The sequence below is a fragment of the Pinus tabuliformis genome, chromosome 9 (genome assembly GCF_031772625.1).
Source record: "Pinus tabuliformis cultivar Carrire ecotype Pingquan chromosome 9, CPIR1, whole genome shotgun sequence".
NCBI classification, from domain to species: domain Eukaryota; kingdom Viridiplantae; phylum Streptophyta; class Pinopsida; order Pinales; family Pinaceae; genus Pinus; species Pinus tabuliformis.
The window spans coordinates 1,120,058,681-1,120,080,909 of record NC_142307.1 but is presented as its reverse complement, the minus strand read 5'-3'; positions in this window follow the sequence as shown (position 1 = coordinate 1,120,080,909).

The following is a 22,229-nucleotide window of genomic DNA, read 5'->3' as shown; positions in this document are numbered from 1 at the left end:
GTTGATGCCCATTGCCAAGAAGCGATCCATCCAAGATGAATCTTTGTTCTTGCAGGACGTTTGTTTCTGAAGCATCTGTGTGAAGAATGACTGGTTTTATGACAGTGCTTACATGGATGAAGATCAAAACAGTGATCTTTCAAATGGCCAACTCGGTCACAGTGTTGGCATTTCACGATCTGTTGTTGTTGTTGTTGCTGTGGAAGAGGGGCAGAATCTGGAACAGCTGAAGCTGAATTGTCATGAGGAGCAGCTGAACTGTCATGAATGAATCCAACACTCTGAAACTGAATGGGCTTGGCATAGTCTGGAATATGAAAGGACAAGTCCTTGTCATATCCAAGACCAGTTTTGTGCTTGTTGTGGACAAGCTGTTCCCAAGGTTTGATGATGGGCTTGGGAAGTGCAGACTGAGTTTCTGCATCTGCATATACAACTGCTGCTTTATTTGAATGAACTGTACTATTATTAACATGCTACTGATGGGTGGTTGTCTCAATGTTCTGAACAGAAACAGGTTCAGAATGGTGTAGCTCTTCTTGCTGTAGCTGTGATTCAAGCTGCAAAAAGTCGATCTTTTCTTGTGCATCATGCAGGCATGTCTGAATGTCACAAAGAGTGTCTTTGCTAACATTTACATTCCCACCAATAGTGGAGTGTATTAGTGTATTCAGTAACTCTAATACATCATGAAATCTAGCCATTGTCTCAACAAAGAAATGAACACTCAGCAAGTCTAGACAAACCCCAGCTATTGAAAAAGGCACTCAACTAATTCCAGCTAAGAATTTAGCCAATCACTAACAGATTTGTACTCTGAATGATAAATAGCTCAGCCCTCCTACTGCTGGTGAAAAACAATATATTCGACCCTCCTATAGGCTGATTGGACTCCTTCCCATGGCACTGTCACAACAAAATTGGATCTGGAAATTGCAGTGCAAGATCTGGTGCAAATAGAGCAAGTTATTGTGCAAGATATTCTTTTAAATATGGTGCAAATAGAGTAGTGAAGCAACCTTTAATTTCGGCCCAACCATTGAGAATAAATCAAGCTCATTCCTGAGATTGGATACACGACCTGCCTGGAGATGGAATGTAGCTGTAAGCAAATTAAAAACGCCAATGTTGGAGCCCCCTGCAATTAATCCAAATGCTAATAGCGTTGATCATAAGAATTATTTATTTATTGCTACACGTCAGCGCTGATTGCGAGTTGCTCTCCGCCTTTTGTCTTTGAATCGCAATACAAACAATTCTTCGTTTCAAGAATCACGGTTTTCTCTTCTCAGTTCTGGGTCTTCAAAACAAATCCCAGAGAAATCTGATTCTGGTTTACAAAACAAGCACAGAGAAATCTGATTCTGGTTTACAAAACAAACACAGAGAAATCTGATTTTGGTTTACAAAACAAAGCACAGAGAAATCTGAGAGCGTGTCTGAACATCCTTGAATCTGAACCATTGCCAGACGATTCAATCTGTAAAAGCATAGATCTGGCGAAGACGGGTTCTTGCATCATCGAATCAGCCAAAGGCAGTGGCTAGATCTCGTCGTGCCCTGTGATTCAAACTCCATATCACCTAAAAGTAAAGCGAGAATGTCGGGATTCGACTCATATGTTGGTGGCGGAGACGAGCTCGTGGGAGGCCCAACTCGGCCGTTCGACGATGGCTACTTCGGCTATGATCCTCGCTTGCCCTTACAGAGGTTCAATTCCTCCTTCAGGTCACCGGATCAATTCCCCGTCGACGATACTGACGCCGACGCTGATGAGGTTAAGGACGCCGACGACTTCGACAACGGAAACGGCTACGAGATTCCTCCGGCACCCGTTTACCATTCAGAGGACGAGGCTGCCCCGCAGCAGCCAGACACTCCCCCCATGTTCAGTCAAAGCTTCGGATCATCCTCTCAACATGTCGATTTTGGGGGCGATTACTCTCCCCAAGCCTCTGAGATCAACAGCAAGCCCTTTGAAGTGAATGGGATCTGTGTATCACGGGAATGCTCTTAAGATTGATCCAGAAAATATTGAAATTCTACCGGACCTTTCTCTTCTACAGGCACAAATGCGAGGACCACCCACGCTTCCTCTTCAGGCAACTCTGATGCACTTGTCTTCGAGCCAACACTTCAACTTCTCTTCCGGTTGAAAACAAAAGTTGTAAACACTATACCATTTACCTATACATAGACATGTCGAGCTATGCTACATCCATTAGCAAGTGTTTTCTGGGCGTTATCAAAAAACCGAAGAGAATACACAGTGGCGCAGAAGCGTTTTCTATACATAGACATGTCGAGCTATGCTGCATCCATTAGCAAGCGTTTTCTGGGCGTTATCAAAAAACCGAAGAGAATACACAGTGGCGCAGAAGCGTTTTCTATACATAGACATGTCGAGCTATGCTGCATCCATTAGCAAGCGTTTTCTGAGCGTTATCAAAAACCGAAGAGAATGCACAGTGGCGCAGAAGCGTTTTCTGAGCAGTACAGATTAGGTTATGAGTGTCTTTACAACCGTGGTATATTCTCCTCTGAACCATCCATCTTTTACGATTGCACGCGTGGCAATGAACGTTTCATGCTTTCGGTGTGGAATCCTTTTCTTCCTTTTGCCTGGAGTACGCTTCCCCAACCTCCAATCACTTGGATATCAACAAGTAAAATTGGGGAGACATGTTACCGCGGATGACGGACTGGGTTTCACTCACACCGCTTCCAGCTCCATCTACAGCCGGAATAAAATACATACATGTGGCAATTTGTGGGGTTCCGGTGGTATGTTCTGCCTTCCGCTCTGCCCATCTGTATATATCCAGCAGAAATATGAATCTTCAAGCTCTGCAACGCTAAAATCGGTGCCAAACGTGTATATCTCGACTGCAACGTCTACAGCTCAGCATTATTACAGTACAATCGATCTTCAGACATCACACTTAATTCTGTGCAATGCAATCCCAACCTCAAAATATGCAATGGCTAACATCATGGAATGCAAGTACTGCGAAGAAATTACGGTGATTTGTCGCATAAACGCCAAAATTTACAGAGCCTTTAAAAAGGTTAAAACGCCAATTTTCTTTTGACCTTCACTATCTGGTCAAGAAGTGGGACTCCGTGGTAAGTAGCTAAATTTAGTGCTCAAGTCAGAATGACAAAGGCCAGTGTTCAGACCAGTTGCACAAAACTACACAAGCCACACATCATGGCTCTGATACCATGTTAAACAGACATGGTCAGCAAAGAATGTGAAAAATAAATCAGTGAGTGCATTTTTATTAACAATAGATATACATTTATAGTACACATATGTGACTCTTGGGATTCAGATCCCAAGGTCTCTTGGACTGCTTTGTCCATTCAACTTCCACGCTAACCCATTAGGATTAGGTGTCCAAAAAAACCAAAATTCAATTCCCCAGCGGAGTCACCATTTTGTCGGGCGGATAAATCGTTCTTGCGGACAAGACCGATCTCCCTAGTATCTAACGATATCTAGCGACAAGCAAACCAAACAAATTCTATCTTTCTCTAAATATGTGATTTATAAATAAAGGTTACTAGGTGTTTTAGGCCTACCTCGGGTCCAATGCTAGTTTGTGGAAGCCACGCTCCGTTTGTCCTAATGAGCTCCTTTGTAAAGAATCTGCAAACACAAACAGGCACACATATCAAATAACACCTTAAAGGCCAATATAATAAACCATATTTATCATGATGATCAAGGAATTCATGAAATAAACCATAGAAGACAATCTATTGAGAAAAATGAATCTGATTGTATTAACTTTAATCAAAGAAGAACTTTACAACCTTGGTGCCTTGATGCTGTACAAGCTCCTCCCAGGGTCCAGCAAGAATCTCCTCTACTTTGACAAGTTTCACTCCCTTTTCAAAGAAGCCAAAAGGTATGTAATCTCTCCTCTCAAGCTCAAATAGGAAGTCTAAATTCCAACATCATTTACCCTCAAAAATGTTCAGCTTTTAACCTCTCTAGCAACCAGCCCAATGCCTCAATTTATAGTGCAGAGGAGGGAAGTTACTAGGTCCACCTTCAAAGGGATAAAGCCCTCCTTCGAAGGGATAAGCTCTTCTCATCAAGGGGTTAGCTCCTTTAGTTATGGGATGCATGAACCACCTAAGAGCGAACCAACCACGTCAAGATTCCTTCTAGAAGCGTCCAGAATTAACCCAAAGTGAGTTTTTAAGAATAAATTTGCGCCTTTTTGACTTTTACAGGGGTCCGCACCCACTCCTTTAGAGACAGAGCGGGCAGGTCCGCAAGTAACATGACCAAGGGGTGCGGGACCACAGGTAACAGTAAGAGAAAGTGCGGAACCAGAGTTTTATAGCTTTTCAAAGACTTTCTCTCACTTTTAAAGCTTGACATGAAGAGCTGAGATTTGAGACTTGCAAAGGAGGACAGTATGAGTGGTGAAAGATTCACACTGACTGCAGAAAGTCATGGTGACAATATTTTGTGTAACAGGATCTTTGTGCATTATGCAGGTCCAACAGGCAAGGGAAAATCTTGAGGTTTGAGGGTGCAAAGTGCGTATTTCAAGGAAGAATAGGAAGCACAACTGCGCAATTCTAGAGGTCAAGGGAGGCTGCTGGACTCCGAAATTGCATAGAAACACAACCCATGAGGATAGTGATTGTGCACAGCACAGTTCCAGGAAACAAGATCACATCATTGAGGGTTGAGACTAAGCAATGTGTAGCTCAGTCAAGGCCTGATGAAGCTAAGTTGCTCAGTCGGGAAGATTTTCTGAAAATGGCTAACTTTGGGATGGGAGTTGGATTCCTGATGAACTTGACTTTGTGATCGCAAACTTAGCATACTTTGACAACACGAAAACATAGATCATCAGAACAAATAAACAAAGAATTCCCCTCTGTGTGATTGTCTCATGAAAATATGCAACAAGTGTGACACTTAAGATAGACTTTGGGACGATCGTGACGAAACTTGTGTGACAACATTTAAGACTTTATGTATGAGTGTGACAGATGTTTACATGGTTAGGAAAACTCATTTACATGAAAACCAACCTTCAAAACCACTAGAAAAGGCTCACAAACATTACATAACAGTCAAACATGCCAAAAGACAACAAGTAATCCAACAAGAAAAAGGGGCAAAAGAACTTCAATAAATATCATGGGATGAGCTTGAGTGTTTGCAACAATCAAGGAAAAGACCAAGGAAGGCTCCGAAATTTGAGTGCAATCCAAAATTTCATAGGGTCTTACATCAGCTACAACAGCACCTTTGGCGTGTACCAGGTCCAATATTTGGGTGACATCATTAATGAGAAAGGGGTGCATGTGGATCCGGCTAAGATCCAAGTCATTCTTGATTGGCCAACCCTGACCTCTCTAATAGAGCTTCACATCTTTTTGGGCCTTGCCAATTTATATCAAAGGTTCGTGTTGGGATTCTCTCATAAACTTGGAATTTGAGTCAAGTTACTAAGGGAAAAGTGAAAGCAAAGTTATTATGGTCTGAGTCCCAACATAAGGCATTCGTTGAGCTGAAGGATCGCCTTTTCTCTACACAAGTATTCAAATTACTAGACCTGCAACTACCATTTGAAATTGAGACAGATGGGTCTAACAACACCATTAGTGTAGTTCTCACCTAGCAAGTGCATTCGGTGGCCTATCACATTGAGGCACTCTCTTATAAAATTCAGAAATACCCCACCTACAATAGTGAGATGTATTACACCGTGCAGGATTTCTGACAGTGGAATCATTACATTCTGGGAAGGAGGTGATCATCGCATATCACCAACCTCTTTAGTTTATACATACACAAGGGAAGTTATAGAATGATTTCCATCAGAAATGGTCCATACACCTACAACGATTTCATTTGAACATTAAGTATAAGAAGGGAAGGACCAATAATGTTGCAGATTGCCTCAGTCATCCATTGAGTGTGGCACTCGCCATTGCTCTCAACTATTGTGGGCACGAGACTTCTAGATGGTTGCAGCTTTACAAAAATGATCCAAAATTTTCCACCACATACCAAATTCTAATGGATGGAAAGCAAGTTCCATACTTCCACCTCCAGGACGCATTGTTATGCCACTTACTACACCTTTGTGTTCCTTCAAGTGAGCGAGCCAAGATGATTTGGGAGGCACACGACAGCTAGGTCACATTACACTTTGGTGTAGAGAATATAGTGGCAATATTTTAGAAGTATTTTTATTGGCTAAGTATCTGACAAGATGTTGGAAAATATATCATATCATGCACTGCCTGTGCCATTGCCATGCCAACCATTAAGGAGTAAGGCATGTATAATCCTCCACCTACTCCGATAGCCTTGGGAATCCATCTCTAAGGACTATATGGTTGGCCTTCCTTCTACCAAGCATGGTGGTGACTATGTATTGGTGGTTGTTAATAGATTTTCTAAGATAGACATATTGGTTTTCTGTGAGAATATTATCATAGCAGAAGCCAGTGCCAAACTCTTCTTTGAATGAGTGTGGATACATTTTGGGGTACCGCAAATCATTATATCATATTAGGATAGTAGTTTCCTAAGCACATTTTGGTCGATCATCTGGTCATTATTGGACACCAAGCTCACCAATTCGACTAAATTTCACCCCCATAATGATGGCCAGACAAAGGTCATCAACAAGATGATAATGCACACACTACGCATGTACAACTCTAAGCATCTGAGAACATGGGATGAAATTTTTCCTACGTGCAACACAGTTATAACATATCTCTCCATAACTCGACTAGACACAACCCCTTTCAAGTGGGTCTGGGATTTCAATCATTATGTCCCAATGATGTTGCACTACCTCTTGCAACTACAAAGGAAGAATTTTCACATGTTCAATCTGAAGCTGATAAATCTAATAGGTTTATTGAATGCGTTCAACACATCTTCTAGCAGGTTCACTACATCTTGGATAAATCCAATTCCAAGTATAAACAACGACATGATGAGCATCAAGTGCCACATAAGTTTTAGGTGGGTGACAAAGTTTGGTTGAATTTGCAGAAAGAACACCTTGTTGAAGCCCATCAAAAGATTTGACCCCTGCGATATGGGCCTTGTTAACCTTGTTGGCATTTGGCCCAAAAAATGGATCCAAAACACTCCTGAAGTCTTCAAGAGTTGATTAAGATCCTCCCAAGATAGAAAAAATCATATGCCAAAACCCCTTGGAGAGGCAAAAATATGTTATTGGGAGGCTACAATACTCCAAAACAGTGGAAAAAAAGAGTATTTCAGGCACGAACAGAGCAATGCACAGTTGTTGTTAGATCTAGCTGATCAACAGCCTAGATCTAACCAGCTCAATCTTAATCGACCAAGCTGAAGGGACAGTTAATCGGCGAGTCACATTGGTAGTCGCGGTAGTGGAAAGCATAATCTATAAAGCCCCGGTGTTGAGCAATCAACGATTGCGATCAGATCGCATCTCTACATCGCAACGGAACATTACCAAGAGTCGCATCGCATCAGGTTCGAAATCGGCAGGAACATATGTCATGTTGTATGAAGACCGTTGGCTGGAGTGATATGTGATTGCGATCAGATTGCATCAGAATATTGCGAAGGAGCAGGGCCTCTATGCAGGTGGTAACGCCGATTGCGATGAGTCCCAAACCCGAAAGGATTCGGGAATGAGATCCATAAGATTTGAAGTCTAGAGGGAGGCCAATTTTCATGTACTTCCCGTGTTTTTAAGTATTTCAAAATATAAGGGGAACAAAGGGACTAGGTCGGCTGCGATATACGACAACGACCCAAGGGGCAGAACCAATGAGAGAATATGCCATGTTTAAGGAATTTTGAGGTCCGAAAAGGACAGAGAAGGGTGGGATTTACACAGTTGCAGCGTTTTATGTATGAAATAGAAAACATTCATGGTTATCATTTGAAAGGGACTATTGTAGGGATTTCATAGGTCCGATAGCCACTCCATTTGCAAGATCAGGTGGCCAACCATTGTTAGAAGCGTTGTGTAGAAACGTTTACATGCCAGAAGAGGGATTCGGCCGGGATACAGCGGCCGATGGAGAGATCCCAAAAAGGGAAAGAGAGGGGCCACAACACGCTGCAACCCGAATCAAACGAGATCATGGAGCATCGACGGTCCTGCCAGCGTAGCAGCCGTCATAACAAACATGATGGGGCATCTCTGGCATGAGAGAGCTCCCAGGCATCACAACAGGCTACCCAAAATATCTGAATATGGTTATTCCTCTGTTAGAAGAAGAAAACCACCAAGCCATGCCTGCCTATTGAGGGGATCAAACAGTTAAGGGACAAATCAGACAAGGTTAAAACTCTAAGCCTTATAGAGAGCTCAGGAGCATTGTAAAGGGCCTATAAAAGGTAGAAAACTAGATGTAACAATGGTTCAACTTTTGGAGATCATTCCTCCTCTGTTCCTTCAAGCTTCTCATCTGCATTTTTTAGTAGTACAAGCTTCTTTTGCTGTTATATGTTCAATGTCCATTCCTCTTCTATTCTATGCTTGCACTCGAACAATTTGTTTAGGTTTTCTTTGTGTTTAAGGCCAGAAAACTATCATCTTAAATCTATTTTGATATATTAGATTTGCAAGCTTCTTTGCTGCCTGTAGCTAGCCCTTTATATGTGTTATTATATATGCATCTGCCAGTATAGTCAGCAAGTTCATTTGCTGCCTGTAGCTAGCCATTCATATATTTTCATGTATGCAATCTGCTGGTACTGTCAGTATTCTCCATCTATCCATTAAATCTACAAACTATTGAGCATTAGTGGTCTAAAGCCTTGTGTTGTTGGGGTGGTCATGCATGTCTTGAGTGAGAATAGAGCTGAAATGGCTATTTGACTTGATCCAAACCATCATCCATTCTAGTAGTTCAGAGAAAAATATTGAAGATTATATGTTACCAGGCATCTCCGAGCTGCAACCATAGGAGAGTTTCTTGGAGAGCTAACATAATTGGCGTCGTTGCAGGGGAGAGGAAACTGAAGCTCAGCTTCCCTGGGAAAAGACACAGATCCAGCTTTGATGATAGACAAAGTCTGGGCACATTTTGGTTGTAATCATCTATCTGGTGACTCTACTGGAGGCCGAACCTCTTGGGGACTCCACTTCATAATTCTGGCTCAGTTTGTGAGGCATACTTGGAGAAATCCTCAGAAATCACAAGCTGACCCAGTACCTAACCCTGAAAAGACCATCAAAGAGAAGAAATTATTGCAGAAAGGAGCATCAGGTTCAGGTAAACCTAAACAATATTCTATATCTCTTCAAGAAGATCCTGCAATAGAACAAATACATGTTGAGAGTACAGATTCTAATACTAGCAGTGAAGAAAAACTCTCAAAAATTCATAAAGCTCCTTATTCTTTAGTTTCTCCTTTTCTTGTCAGCCCAAAGGGAACCTCACCTCCTATCCTTCATACTCCTTTGGTCTCATCATTCACTCCTCAGCCTCCTGTCATTCAGACTTCTAGTACTCTTTTAGTCACCACAGTTATGGCAGGTCCACAAGCACCCACCAAAATGGAAAGAATCATAGCTGCTGGGTATGGACCTCTAATACTGCCCACTCCTTTCAGTGCTATGCCCACTGGAGAATATTAGAAGTATATGCCTAAGTTCACTGGGACTAAAGGTTTTACTGCTAAAGAACACCTTGAGTCATTTTATAGCTATGCTGATAATCTGGACATTAGTGAAGATGATGTGTGGATAAGAGTCTTTGTCCAAAGCCTAGATGGGGAGGCTAAAAAATGGTTCAGAGAACAAGCCCCAAGATCTATAGCAAATATCGAAGCTTTAGATGATGCATTCCTAAAACATTGGGGGGATAAGAAGGATCTCCTCTACTACCACACTGAGTTTGGAAACTTGAAGAGGGAAAATGAGGAGCTGTTGTCCGATTTCAATAAGAGATTTAACCACATGTATAGCAAGATACCAGCGGAAGTAAAACCTACCACTACCTCTGCTAAACTCACCTATGCTAATGCTTTTGATTCTGACTTCTGTCTACTGTTGAGAGAGAGGTGATGTGCTACTTTGGCTGACATGCAGGATGCAGCCTTGGAAGTAGAATCAAACATCATGGCTACAAAAAAAATCAAGGGAAATGTTGATAGAAGAAGACAGAGGGGCGAGTCTTCATCATCCTCTGATCCTAAGATAGATAAAATGACCAAAATGATTGAGTCATTAGCCTTTGAATTCTCCAAATTAAAGGTTGAACAGCACCCTAAAGGGAGAGTTCCCAATACCTTTGCTCTTATAAATCCAATCCATTAGAAGAGCTAACGAGCAATTGCAGATATTGCAAATAAGAAAAGATGCCAATGAAGACCAAAGGGTCAAGACCCCTTTCCAGAATGTAGTCATGGAGGAAGCGCAGTTTGAAGAAGATGATGAGGTCCATTGCCTTGAAGACAAAGGAAATGCTTCCTTTTTGACCATAGCTACCTATGAAAAGTAATTATGCAATGACCAGACTAACCAAGATTGGGGTGGTGAAACTATTCTGCAAGCTGAAGATCAGCGCAGATATAATCTGCGGTTGAAGATGAATAATGCCAAGGAAACTCCTATTCAAAGAGCTGCTGACCCTGTAGTGCAACAAGCTAATAAGCAAAAACAACCGACAGTTGATCCTATCATCCTCAAAGCTCCAACTCATGAGGTAAGAGGCCTTGACAAGTCCCCTTCTCCTTTCAGTTTCCAATCAGAAATTAAAAAGCTAAGAATACCTATGCCTCTGATTGAACTAGTGAAAAGTGAGTCCTTCAAAAGATCCATCCTCGAAGCCCTTAAGCCTAAAGCCATCCAAGCCTCCACCGACTATGTAAATCTACAAGTTGACAAGCCAGCTGTTATCCTCAGCCCAAGGATTGAAAATGGTGAGGACAACTCCCCATCATTATATGTCTCTTTGAACATTCATGATAAAATCCTCCACAACTGCCTTTTAGACACTGGAGCTAGCCATAACTTAATACCCAAGGCTGTCATGGACGAGTTGGGCCTCGACATCACTAAGCCTTATCATGATTTGTTTTCTTTCGACCCTAGAAAAGTGAAATGTATAGGATTAATCAAGGACCTAGCCATTACTTTGTCTCAGCTGCCTATGAAAAGCATGATGATGGATATTGTGGTAGCAGATGTACCTCCCAAATTTTGCATGTTACTTTCCAGAGGTTGGATCAAGAGACTAGGTGGATCATTACAAAATGATCTATCCTATGCTACTGTCCCAGTTTTCGGAGGTGAGAGCAAGAGATTATACAGAGAGGCGCAGTTGGCTTACATCATCAGCAATGAGAAGAATCCCACTAATCATCCCATCTACGCTGTTGATACTGATTTTGGAGCATGTATTCTTCATATTGAAGAGTCTCAGTTGGCCTCCACGCAACTTAAAAAGCCAGTTTTCCAGATCGCGCAGGATGGAAACCCACAGATTTGGGGTATGTTCTTTGATGGGGCTTGCTCCAAAGAAGCTATAGGGGTAGGTGTAGTCCTTGTGTCCCCAACACAGGAATACATTCATTTGTCTTTCAAATTAACCTTTCAAGTCACAAACAACATAGCAGAGTATGAAGCTTTGATTCTGGGCTTAAGCGCTGCTAAAGAAATGGGTATCAAAGGCCTGCAAGTGTTTGGAGATGCAAACCTCATCATTCAGCAGGTAAATAAAATGTTCCAAGCAAAGCATCCAAGGCTGAAAGCATACAGGGATGAGGTATGGAGGCTCAAAGATTCTTTCAAAGATTTCAGCATTTCTTATATTCCAAGAATGAAGAACCAGCTTGCCGACTCCCTTGTTGTCTCTGCTAGCACGTTTGTTCCTCCTTTGCCTCCTAAATTGACATATGAAGTTTAGGTAAAATATAGACCGTCCCTACCAGACAATGTCAAGTATTGAAGAGTTTTTGAAGACAATGAGGAAATTAACAAGTTTTTACAAGTTGTTAAGGAATTTGCTGAAACGCACATCAACCAAGAAAATCAAAACACGGAAGAATTCAGCTTGTCCAAGCTAAAAAGTGAAATCGGCCAAGAAAGCATCATCCAGCTACCCAGTAATCACATACCCAAGGGATTGGTGCCTCTAGAGAATCTTTTCGATCATAATGACGTGCCTTACAATCCGGCCAAAATAGAGAATGAGTCTGCCATTTGTAAACATAACATAGGAAGCCCAGACCATCCTAAATTCATCAATCTGTCTACTCATTTGTCTTCTACCCAGAATTCCGAGTATTGCTCCCTCATGAAGCAATTCACTGAAATTTTTGCCTGGGAATACAACGATCTTAAAACCTATGACCTAGAGATTATTCAGCATAGGATACCACTGGAAAAGAACGCCACCCCTTTTAAGCAGAAATTAAGACCTGTCAGCCCTCTCTTACTGCCTTTGATCGAGAAAGAAATCAAGAAGTTGTTGGATGCCAAAATCATAATTCCCCTAAGGTATTCAAAGAGGATAGCCAACCTGGTGGTGGTAAGAAAGAAAAATGGAGAAATTAGGCTTTGCGTCGACTTCAGAAATCTGAACAAGTGCTCTAAAAAAGATAACTATCCCCTTCCCAAGATGGAACACTTGCTGCAAAAAGTTTCAGGGGCTAGAGTCATGTCTTTCTTAGATGGATTTTCAGGTTACAATCAGTTTGTTGCACACCTTGAAGATCAGGAAAATAATGTCTTCACTACTCCTTGGGGCACTTTCATGTACTCAAAGATGCCTTTCGGGTTGATGAATGTTGGGGCCACGTTTCAGAGGGCCATGGACATAGCGTTCATGGGAGAGAAGGACAAGTTTGTCCTTATTTATCTTGATGACATAACAGTCTTCTCCAACAGCCATAAAGACCATTTACAGCATTTGAAGAAGGTCTTCCTAAAGTGCAAACAGTTCGGAATCTCAGTAAACCCAAAGAAGTCACAGTTTGTTGTAGAAGAAGGCAAACTTCTGGGACATATTGTTTACGCTGAATGTGTGAAGATTGATCCAGCAAGGGTTCAAGCCATTCAAACACTGTCCATCCCAAGTTCAAAAAGGGGAATTCAATCCTTCCTGGGTAATATCAACTTTGTAAGGAGGTTCATTCCAAACTTTACAGAGTTAGTAAAGCACATCACTTCCATGCTGAAGAAAGGATCAAAGATAAAATGGATAGTCGCTTCAAGAAGCTCTTTTGAAGCCATCATGGAAGCTCCCACTCTAATCAACCCAGATTACACTAAGGAGTTTTGTATCTTCTCTTTTGCCTCTTATGATACACTGGCAGCAGTTTTGTTGCAGAAAAATGATGAAGGCATAGAGCACCCCGTGGCCTTTTTCAGCAAAACTCTAAGGGATGCTGAACTAAGGTATGACCTTATTGAGAAGCAAGCTTATGCTCTCATAAAATCTTTGAAAGCATTCAGGATTTATATTCTGCATTCCAAAGTAATTGCATATGTGCCCTCAGCCTCAGTGAAAGATGTCTTAACTCAGCCAGATATTGATGGAAAGAGGGAAAAATGGATTGAAAAATTCATAGAATTCGACATAGAGGTGAAGCCCACTAATCTTGTCAAAGGCCAAGGCTTGGTTAAGCTAATGGCCGAAGAAAATTACAGCTTGTTAGACATAAATTTCATGGGTCTAAATTCAGATGATGAGCAAACAAGGGGAGCATCAGAAGAGCAAAAGCAGAATCAATCCTTGGCTGAAAATCTAGCCACATGCGAATGGTATGCCAGCATAGTTCATTTCTTGCAGAAGTTGGAAGTTCCTCCAGGGCTTAGTTCAAGTCAAGCTCGTACCACTAGACTCAGATCAGCCAAATTCTACATTGACAAAAATCTGCTTTACTGGAAAGACCCATCAGGAATCCTCTTGAGGTGTCTAGATAAAGAACAATCTGTAGAGGTCATACACCAGTTCCATTCTAGCATCTGTGGTGGGCATCATTATTGGAAAACCACAGCTCACAAAATCTTGAGGGCTAGGTATTATTGGCCTATGTTGTTCTCTGATGTGTTTTCTTTTATAAAAGCTTGTGACAAGTGCCAGAGGTTTGCAGGAAGACAGCAGCTAAAATCTCTGCCTTTGAAGCCAATACAGGTCAGTGGTCCCTTCCAACAGTGGGGCTTGGACTTTATAGGTGAGATTAACCCACATTCCAGTGGCCAACACAAATGGATCTTAGTAGCCACTGATTATTTCACCAAGTGGATTGAGGCTATACCCACTAAGAATGCAAATCATCAAGTTGTCATAAAGTTCTTGAATGAAAATATTTTCCCTAGATTTGGTTGCCCAACCAAACTAGTCACTGATAATGCAACAACTTTTAAGGCAAATGAATTGATGGACATGGTTTAATCCATGGGCATTCAAGTGGTGCATTCTACCTCATATTATCCTCAAGGCAATGGCCTGGCAGAATCATCTAACAAGAGTTTGGTAAGGATAATCAAAAAACTGTTAGAAGACAACAAAAAGAGCTGGGATTCCAAGTTGAAGTTTGCACTATGGGCTGACAGAGTTTCCATCAAAAAGTCCATAAGGAACTCTCCATTTAAACTAGTTTATGGTGTTGATTTTGTTTTCCCTATCCAGCTGATCCTCCCTGTGGCTAAGTTCTTGAAAGAAGAACAAGATGAAGAAAACGACATGGTAAGAAGAATGAATAACCTAGTTGAATTACAACAGATCAAAGAGCAGCTGGTTGAGAAGTCACAAGTCCATCAGAAGAACATCAAAGAAACCTTTAACAGGAAGGCAAAAATGGACAATTTCCAAGTTGGTGATTGGGTGCTCAAATGGGATGCATTGAAGGAAAAGAAAGGTAATCATGGCAAGTTTGACTCCTTATGGACAGGTCCATTTGTCATCGCTCAAGTTCAACACAACAATACATTCATCCTGCACAGCCTGGTAGGAGGAGACACTTTTGGTAGCCCAGTAAACGGGCGGTTCCTGAAACTCTATTTCATTTAAGGCCTTAAAACCTTATTAGTGTACATATGTTTTTCTTTCAGTTTTTATGTTTATGCTAAAAAGACTCCATGCCCAATGGAACACTAGGGGGAAGATTCAATTTTGTTTTACAGGAAAGGCATTGCTCTGTGGTTCTTTAAACCTCATAGGGAGGATTTCATCCCCAGAAGGAGCTAGTGTTAACCTTGTTGGAATTTGGCCCAAAAAATGGATCCAAAACACTCCTGAAGTCTTCAAGAGTTGATTAAGATCCTCCCAAGATCGAAACAATCATATGCCAAAAGCCCTTGGAGAGGCAGAAATACGTTATTGGGAGGCTAAAATACTCCAAAACAATGGAAAAACATAGTATTGCAGGCACAAATAGGGCAATGTACAGCTACTGTTAGATCTGGCTGATCAACGGCCCAGATCTAACCAGCTCAATCGCAATCGGCCAAGCTGAAGGGATAGTTAATCGACGAGTCACATCGGTAGTCGCGGCAGTGGAAATCATAATCTATAAAGCCCCGGCGTTGAGCAATCAGCAATTGCGATTGGATCGCATCGCTACATCGCAGCGGAACATTACCAAGAGTCGAGGGGCCCACATCGCATCACAGGTTCGAAATTGGCATGAACATACGCCATGTTGTATGAAGACCGTTGGCTGGAGCGATATGTGATTGCGATCAGATCGCATTGGAATATTATGAAGGAGCAGGGTATCTATGCAGGTGGTAACGCCGATTGCGATGAGTCCCAGACTCGAAAGGATTCGGGAATGAGATCCATAAGATTTGAAGTCTGGAGGGAGGCCAATTTTCATGTGCTTCCTGTGTTTTTAAGTATTTCAAAATACAAGGAGAACAAAGGGACCAGGCCGGTTGCGATAGATGACAGCGACCCAAGGGGCAGAACCAATGAGAGAATAGGCCATGTTTAAGGAATTTTGAGGTCCGAAAAGAACAGAGAAGGGCAAGATTTACACAGTTGCAACGTTTTATGTATGAAATAGAAAACATTCATGGTTATCATTTGAAAGGGACTGTTGCAGGGATTTCATAGGCCCGATAGCCACTCCATTTGCAAGATCAGGTGGCCAACCATATTTAGAAGCACTGTGCAGAAATTTTTACATGCCAGAAGAGGGATTCGGCGGGGATACAGCAGCTGGAGGATAGATCCCAGAAAGGGAAAGAGAGGGGCCACAGCAAGCTGCAACCCGAATCAAACGAGATCATGGAGCATCGACGGTCCTACCAACGTAGCAACTGTCATAACAAACATGATGGGGCATCTCTAGCGCGAGAGAGCTCCCAAGCATCACAACAGGCTGCCCAAAATATCTAAATATGGTTATTCCTCTGTTAGAAGAGGAAAACCACCAAACCATTCCTGCCTATTGAGGGAATCAAACGGTTAAGGGACAGATCAGACAAGGTTAAAACTTCGAGCCTTCTAGAGAGCTCAGGAGCATTGTAAAGGGCCTATAAAAGGTAGAAAACTAGATGTAACAAGGGTTCAACTTTTGGAGATCATTCCTCCTCTGTTCCTTCAAGCTTCTCTTCTGCATTTTTTAGTAATACAAGCTTCTTTTGTTGTTGTATGTTCAATGTCCGTTCCTCTTTTGTTCTATGCTTGCACTCGAACAATTTGTTTAGGTTTTCTTGTGTTTAAGGCCAGATAACTATCATCTTATCTCTGCTTTGATATATTAGATTTGCAAGCTTCTGTGCTGTCTATAGCTAGCCCTTTATATGTGTTATTAGATATGCATCTGCCAGTATAGTCAGCAAGTTCATTTGCTGCCTGTAGCTAGCCATTCATATATGTTCATGTATGCAATCTGCTGGTACTGTCAGTATTCTCCATCTATCCATTAAATCTACAAACTATTGAGCATTAGTGGTATAAAGCCTTGTGTTGTTGGGGGTGTTCATGCATGTCTTTAATGAGAATAGAGCTGAAATGGTTATCTGACTTGATCCAAATCATCATCCATTCCAATACTGAAGATTATATGTTACCAGGCATCTCCAAGCTGCAACCATAGGAGAGTTTCCTGGAGTGTTAACGGGCCTTACACCATCACCAAGGTTGTGGGAGATGTTAATTTTATAGCTCAATGACAAATTCTAACCATGGAACTAGATTCCTCTTTTCAATAAGACCAATTTTGACTATTGAAGCACCTAATTTGGACAAGGGAAAGTGTACTTATGAAGAAAAATCCACATGTGCAAATTTGGACAAGTCGGCCCTAACAGGAAATTGGTCACCCTTGGAAGCCTATAAATACAAGTGACCTCAAGATCATTTGGAAATCATCAAGCATCTTCTTCTTCTCTTCTTCATTTATTGGTTTGCACAAGTCTAAGGCTGGGTTGACGAAATCGGTTCACACAGCTCTGAGATTACAGACTAGATTCCTCTTTTCAATAGGACCAATTTTGACTATTGAAGCACCTAATTTGGACAAGGGAAAGTGTACTTATGAAGAAAAATCCACATGTGCACATTTGGATAGGTCAGCCCTAACAGGAAATTGGTCAGCCTTGGAAGCCTATAAATACAAGTGACCTCAAGATCATTTGGAAATAATCAAGCATCTTCTTCTTCTCTTCTTCATTTATTGGTTTGCACAAGTCTGAGGCTGGGTCGACGAAAGCGGTTCGCACAGCTCTGAGATTACAGCGTCTGAATCTCGTACATGTTTCTAGGGTTTTGGGTTACAATCGTAGGCTTGTCAAAGGAGAATTTCGACTACAATCACATGATTACAAGCTCAAGGGAGTGACTGGAATCTCTCACGTGCATGACACTTCCTCCATGCAACTAGAAACTAGGGAAAATATTTGACACTTGACCATTGTTGACCACAATTAACCACAGATAGGAAAAGTTTCCTTGGATATATATTGATGCTGGAAACATATTTCTGAATGTTATTGGGTTAATTTTGCTGGATGATTTTATATTGGGCTCATTGTACTCTATGTTGAACATTTTTATGACAATCTAATAAAGTAGAAGAATTTCAAGGGCTTTCCACATAGTGGGTTTTTCCCTGGTCTTTGACCAAATCTAGTGTCCCTTATTGATGTGTTGATTATCTCATTTATCATTGCATTTAATGTTCTATATTCAATTAATTTTGATGATTAGAAAGATTAATGGTTATTGAATATATTGTTAATTGAAGTATTGAATTTGGCTAAAGTAATTGAAACAACATAAGGCAGTGTGAAAATTAACATGGAATCAGAGCTAAGGTGAAGGACAAGCCCAAAATGAGACAAGCATTGAATCAATCATCTTTGGAAAGTTAAAGGAGCCAATCTAGTCAAGTCAAGATGTCTTCCTTATTCAAGGAAAAGGAGAAATTGGGTGACTCATCTAATTTTTAAGAAAGGAAAGTCATATTGGAGATCATAGATGATAATAATGATGTTTTGGATTACATTCAAGAAAAAGTACCTGAGCCTCTAGATAATGCTTCCACTACTATCAAGAAAAAGCACAAGAAAGGTGAGTTAAAAGCAAATAAAATTATATTTGATGGTTTACAAGATAATTTACTTGTATATGTTGGAAATTTGAGAGAGTATAAGGACAGGTATGATAAGATAGTTGGCATGTATGAGGTCAACAATTTCAATGAAATCATCTCCTTGAAAAATCAACTCAAGGAAACAAAGATGAATAAGGGATATTTTATAAAATCCTACATTATGAGGATATCTCGTCTTATATATCAATTGCAAAGAGTTGGAGAATTTGTGCCTGACAGGAAATTAGTGATCATAACTCTTAGAGGTCTCCCTCCTATTTGGGAAACTTTCATCACTACCATAAGCAACAACAATGTTCTCCCATCATTTGATAAAATTGTTGGAAATCTCACTCAAGAATAATTAGGTTGATATCAAGAGGAAGGATTAAAAAGCATGAAGAGGGAGATCCCACCGCATTCGTCACTCAAAACAAGAAGAAGAAAGTAAAAGGAGGTCCATCAAATTCAAGAAAGCCTTCACCTCAAGATAAAAAGAGAAGGAATGATATAACATCATCTCACATTGAATGCTACAATTATCACAAGAAGGGTCATTATGCTCGAGAATGCCCTGAGAAGAACAATGGTCCACGCTACAACACTAGAAGCAACAACAACAGGTTTGATGATCAAAGAAGAAGAGATGATCGAAGGAATTATCACAATGGAAGAAATGAAAGAAGAAGAATAGATGCTCCAAGTGACCATGAAGAAGATCATCGTCCTCAAAAGAAGTCAAGATACTCTAGGTATGAAAGTAATGTTGGAAAACAATTTGAATATATTCTTATTTCTACCCTTACTAGTTCATCTCCTCTAGATTCATGGGATAGTTGGTTGGTTGATAGTGGGGCCACTCATCAATTCTCTGGGTATAAATAAGTTCTCTCTAATTTGGTAGAGAGAGAGTCAAATTTGAAAATTATTCTTGGAGACAACTCTTCTCATCCCGCGAAAGGCTTTGGGTCTGTCAAATTTCATTTGGAACCTAGGAAATTTGTTGTTCTCAATGATGTGATTTATGTTCCAGGATTGAAGAAGAATTTGGTGTCAATATCTGCTTTGGAAGATAAAGGGACAAGGGTTACCTTCATCATGGGAAAGGTTCTTACTTGTCCTATTGGATCACCTATGAGAGCTGAATTTATGTTGGGATCAATAATTTAAGGAGTCTACAGGGTTACTAGAATACCTCTTCTATAACTAGTCCATGATATAAATCATCTAAGTGAACTATGGAAGTGAATATTGTCCCACTTACATTATGATGCTCTTCCGAAATTGAAGAAATTGGGCTCTGGTATTCCTAATGTTTAAGCCCAACATGATGGAGTATGTCTAGGTTGTGCTAGTGGGAAGAAGACAATGGGATCATTCCCCTCTAGCGAGAACAAGACAAATGGAATCCTTCATTTTATTCATTCTAACTTATGTGGACCAATGCCCGTACATTCTGTTAGCACTTGAAATTTCACCTCAGGCTGAAAAGGCAAACCTCAAAGCTACATCAAACCATTCAGCCTCGTAGCTAGCCCTACGGGGCAGGAGAAGGCTCTCTCCGGTCAATCTCGGCAGATCTTCAATGGGATGAGATGACCAACACGGTAACACTGATATTAGGCTAGTAAACTGATTTGAAGGTTGATTTGGGGGTTTTGGGGTTTTGGTGGCAAATTGAGGAACTGCAATTTAGGGTGCGGGGATTGGACACAGTTTCTGCAGGGGGGTCTTTGGGGCAAGGTAGGAACCTGTATTGATGTCTTTAGCTGAAAGGGATGATTAAGAAGAAAGATGAGAGGGCTAAAGAGAGAAAACAATGGATTTGAATTCTCTTTAGACAGCAGAAAACATAGAAATTAAACAAATTTAAAAGCAGAGCATGGCCAACATGAATTCTAACTCTATCACTTCATTTGTTTAATATGCGGCAGTATAGAAAGGAAATGAATCACATAACAAAGCTTACAATAACATGTAGAAACACACCATCAATACATGAGTCCACAAGAATCCCAAAGATGACTGCAAAACCCTGGTCTTCCTTAGCCAAAAATTGCAAAGATACAAGTGAAATATACAATGATAGCTCCTCCCTCAAGAGTCCAACCATGAAAATGAGCAAAAGAGTGCATAATATAGATGATCTAACCTCTTTCCCCACCTCTAGGGGTCGAGCTCCCCTTCCTAGGAGTTGTTTCAACTACTTCTAAACTTAGCACTAGATAATAGGCAGTCATAACAACTTGCCTCTATAAGCTAGGAAACCTATCCATACATTAAATATTTACCATTTACATGAAAGAAACTTCTAGAAGAGTTAAACAAGAGTAAAAGTATCCAAAAAGTGCCACAAGTACAGTCAATAGGATCACCATCCACCTCAGAAAGTCAAACTGGAGCTAAACTGCGTTTTCTGGGCTGAACTGGTCAAATCTGGTAAAGTTCCCTCAACGGGTCGCGCACATCTTCCTCAACGGGTCGCGCACTTTGGAGCCCTGTTTGGAGGCCTTCCCGATGTCAGAATGAGGTGCAGGATAGCTCGTTGGAAAGGTCTCTGAGTCTAATTTCCAACCCAACTAGAATTTTTGGATTTGGAGGTCATTTGCCTAGTCAAAAGTCAATTCTCCCAAGACTACTTCTGCAGCTCAAAAAAGGGGCAGAAAGTCAAAATTTGGCTGTATTTTGACCTTTTGGAGGCCCAAAACTCCATGAAAACTCAAGTCCATCCATAGGCATGTGTAACTTTGCATGAAAAATCCAAAAATGTTGAGTTTTTGCAAAACGGAGCTACGATGACAAAGGGTCTCACCGGGGGTGAGACCCGTTGAGAAGCCAAAACCTGTAAATTTCCCAAAATTACCAAAATTACCCAAAATTCTCCAAAATTTTTGGGATTTGTGTTGTAGATGATGCTAGTGAGTGCCATGAGCCTTGAGGGATCCCTCAGCCAAGATATGGAGTGGATTTGTCCTTTTTCTCTGTTTTAGTGCCTCGGTCAACCTCCTTTGAAAAACTTTCATTTTAGCCTTGCAAACATGCATCCTTGCCCAATAGTGATTTTTCATGTTCCTTAGCAGCTTTTTCTCTTGGTTGGCCTTAGCCAACAGCCTTTCTAAGTGTGCATTCACCTGGATGAGCATGGACTCTCGTTCCGCAAGCAATAGGTCACCGGCCTCCTTCTTTTCAAGATTCGGTCTCCTCGAATCCTCCATAGCTCATCAAGGACTTTCTCATATCTCCCCAACATTTGGAATCCCTGTAGCCTGTGAAATCACCTCGGGTGTCAAAGTGAAATCCATCCCGGCAAGGTTGACATGTCCTTCATGCAAGTGCAAGACAAATAACTCATAACAGGACATGTACTGAAAGCAAGAAACTGCCAAAGGACAAGCTTGTAGACCTGCCAAAGAAGTAGGCTCCTCTCTCCTGTGATGGCCACCTTTTCCACCTCTATGTGGCCTCCTCTGTACCTGAACCTCTGAAGATGATGAATGGTCATCGCTCTGCTCATATGTTTCAGTGTCTGACACGTTTGAGGAGCCATTTAAAATTTCATCCACTTGCCCAATTCAACTTTTGCACACGAGAGCCATCAATCATGACAAACCACCAACTGAAGTGTAGAAGGCCTACCTCAAACAAATTTGATGATTTGGAGGAAGATTGAGCAAGT